The sequence below is a fragment of the Nannospalax galili genome, unplaced genomic scaffold (genome assembly GCF_000622305.1).
Source record: "Nannospalax galili isolate Female #2095 unplaced genomic scaffold, S.galili_v1.0 scaffold209, whole genome shotgun sequence".
Lineage (NCBI taxonomy): Eukaryota > Metazoa > Chordata > Mammalia > Rodentia > Spalacidae > Nannospalax > Nannospalax galili.
The window spans coordinates 2,888,813-2,892,432 of NW_008360319.1; positions in this window are offsets into that span (position 1 = coordinate 2,888,813).

Sequence of the window (3,620 nt, forward strand, 5' to 3'; positions counted from 1 at the left end):
CACAGTCATTTTAAAGATAACAGACTCTGAACAGATACAGCATTGTTATAAGTGACAGGTTCTCAACAGCCGTCATCTGGGATGAAGGTTACAGAAAGCCTCATTCCCTTTTAGACACAGTTGTGATGAGTTCATGAACTCTGCAGTATATGATGAGGTTGGCAGCTAGCAGACATCTCATAAAGACCAGATGGACTGTATGAGGTGAAGCCCCGCAGGGTCCATTCCCAAGAGAAGCTCTCAGATCTTGGTCAACCCTTCTCTCCCCCACTCACCCACTTGTCCTATCCCTTCTTCAGGTTAATAACAGCGATCATCTCCCAGCTGAAGGGAAAGAAGCTAATAGTTATATTCAGAAGGCATTTTATTCCTACAGATCTGGACAATATTCCACCCCATAGAGGTAACCTTTACAAGTAGAGGCAATCTGTCCATACCTGAACAAATTAACTCTGGTTTTGAAATGAGACAGGTAAAAATGAAAAGTAACTAAGAGCACAGCGGACAGGCACTTAAAATACTGCAGGATCCTAAATGCAGCAGGCAACAGGTTGCAACAGAAAAGCATTTGCAACCTGAACAGAGGTGCTCAAAGTCTGCTTCTACAAAGGCTGCGTAGTCAGACAAGTCATATAACCACACTCAGCCCCAATGGCAAAATGATAAAATGGAGGCACTGTTGGTAAGATGGTGATTAGGAAAACCTAAAGAATACATCTCCCAATGTGCCTTCTGGAGTTGATCACCATTCATAATGCTAAGATGTTGTTAAGGCAAATATCCAGTCATACCTCCTCATGGGAACTTTTAAAGTTATATGTTAAAAGTCATGTTTTACTTCAAACTTGCTCTGCGATAAAGTATGGAAATGAAATATAGCCTTTGTAATAATGTATGTGTATATGTATGTATATATGTTATTATATATTTACAACACATAAGAAAATATATATATTGGATAAAGACCATCTTCTTTATCTAGTCCTTAGTGCTAAGTGTTTATAGAATAGACATGGTGGGATATTAGAAAGAACCACACCTTCTTTATAGGTCTATAATCAAGAGAGTTTGTTCCCCATCCTAGAGATAGAGCTTGGCCTGGAATCTGCTTTGACCAAACAAGCGTGGCAGAGGTATGCTGGCCATGCTCTGTGCCTGGCCTCGAAAGGCTCAGCAGTGTTCCTCCTTCTCACCCTTGTCTAGTGCAGCTGCCATGAAAGTAAACCAAGGCTACTTCCTGAAGGGTGAGGGACCTCATAGAGAGAGCAGCTGAGCTGTCCTAGCTGTCCCCACTGAGCCTCAGAAAGAGTGACCCCAGCTCATGCCCCACGAGAGAGATGAGCTGTCCAAGTGAGCACATCTCCCATTATTGGCAATTCATTGTGAGCAATAAAGGACCGGCATTTAAATTTCAAGGTCATTTGTTTTCCTGTAAAAGATACTTCAGTTAGCTAAGATGAGTAGGAGACGATTCCAATCTTCATAGGAGGAATGTGAGCTCACAGATCCTCATCCTACTAAATACAGGAAGTCTCTTAAGAAAGAAAGTAATCAGTCAGGCCTGATGGTGCAGGCCTATAATTCCAGCCACTCAGGAGGCTGAGACAGGAGGAACCCAAGTTGAAGCCTTGCCTATGCAGCTTAGTGAGACTGTTTAAAAAACAAAAAAAGAAACGCTGGGGCTGGAGAGATGGCTTAGCGGTTAAGAGCACTGACTGCTCTTGCAGAGGGCCCGGGTTTGATTCCCAGCACCCACATGGCAGCGACCAACCTGAGCCATCCTTAACTCCAGTTCCAGGGCAATCTGACTCCCTCTTCTGACCTCCTTGGGCACTGCATGACACAGGTGCACTCACATACAAGCAGGCAATACACAAATACACATAAAAAAATAAAAATAATAAATAAAATATTTTTAAAAAAGGGAATGCAAAAAGAGGGCTAGGGATTTAGCTCAGCAGTAGAACTCTGGCTCAGCCAGCATGAAGCCCTGGGTTCTAATCCTGGTACCATTACATTAAAAGGAAGCAACCATGGCATTTTGTTTTTATCATGAGTGAGAATGGAAGGGTGAGGAAATTAAGGTGGGGAGCAGGCAAGAAGTTCTAAATGAACCAAGACATAAGTGGGGTGCTTGAAGGGTGGGAGACTGGAAAGATGGCAGTTGCTCACGGGCATAAATGGATGCAGCAACAGAAACAGGAGCCTTTAAAACAGAGCCACTGAGATGGACGTTCAGGGTGAATTCAGGTAGTCTGAGACACCTACACAGAATCCTGCTAGGGAGATGGCTCAGTTGGTAAAGTGCTTCTATATTTGCATGAGGACCCAGGTTTGACCTCTAGAACCTGTCTAAAAGACCAGGCGGTGCACACTTGTAATACCAGTGCAGAGAGAGGAAGATCTGGACTCCTGGCCAGCCAGCCTGGCCTAATGAGCAAGCCTATTGAAAGCTCCTATCTCAAACACAAGGTCAACGGCTCCTGAGGGATGCCACCCAAAGTTGACTTCTGGCCTCCATGTGCACACACACACACGAAAATACACACAGAAAGACATAAATTTTTAAATTTTTAAAATTTAAAAATAATATCTTTATGTATTTTCATTCACTTTTGATACCATATTCTTGGGTAAGGGACTAATATTTAATCTCATTTGATTACACTACTTCATAGAAGTCTTAGCAACAGGCTAAAACACTAGTCAGTCATATTTTTTTAGTTTGAGAGTAGTTTATTCTGATGTCATGTAGTTCAAGGAAATTATTAGTTTGTGGGTTGTAATACAGTCCACGTAACATAATGTAGAAGTTACATTTCTTATCACTCTGATAAATTCCTGAAAGAAGGAGCTTTAGGGAAGAGAGGCCTTTGTATCTCATAACTTTAAGAGGATACAGTCTACCATGGCAGGGAAAGGTTTGTGGCATGCTACTCCATGGCAGCAAGAACAGGACCTGTTTTGCCTTCATCTCAGTAGATCAGGAAGCAGAGAGACTGAGGACAGAGACCTTGCTAGGCTATAGCCTTCCAGCCCCACTCCCCAGCAACCCACTTCCTCCATCTCCTGAAGACCCCACAGTGTCTCTAGCAGGGAACCAAGCATTCAGAAACATGAGCCTATGGGGGATACGTCACATTCAAACAATAACAGTACTGTAAGAAATTACGCTTATGATTATATACTCTATGCTTCAGGGAAGTAAGTGGGAAATTCATTTAAAGAGTTGGGTAATAAGTACGTATTCACACAGTACCCCCACTCACTCCTCCAAAGTCTGCTCCCACTGTTAGGGCTTTCTGTTTTGTTTTTGTTTTATGAATCACTGAATATAATTAGCCAGGACCACCTAAACGAGGTTGGGTGTGGAACTATAAAAAGACTTTGTAAGAAAAGGAGGCTAGTGATGAAATGGGGAAGACAGGCCCATCTACTGTCTAATGTTTTGTCAGGATTAAATTCCAAGGTGGATTGGGGATTTGCTTTTGGTTAGCTGTCTTTTTAAAATATTAAATATTATATATTTTTTAATTTAAAAATATTTTGTTAGCATTGCTTTCTTTAGGAAATAACATGATTGCACTGAAGGACTCTATAGGTTGGAGAATTTGGAAAGA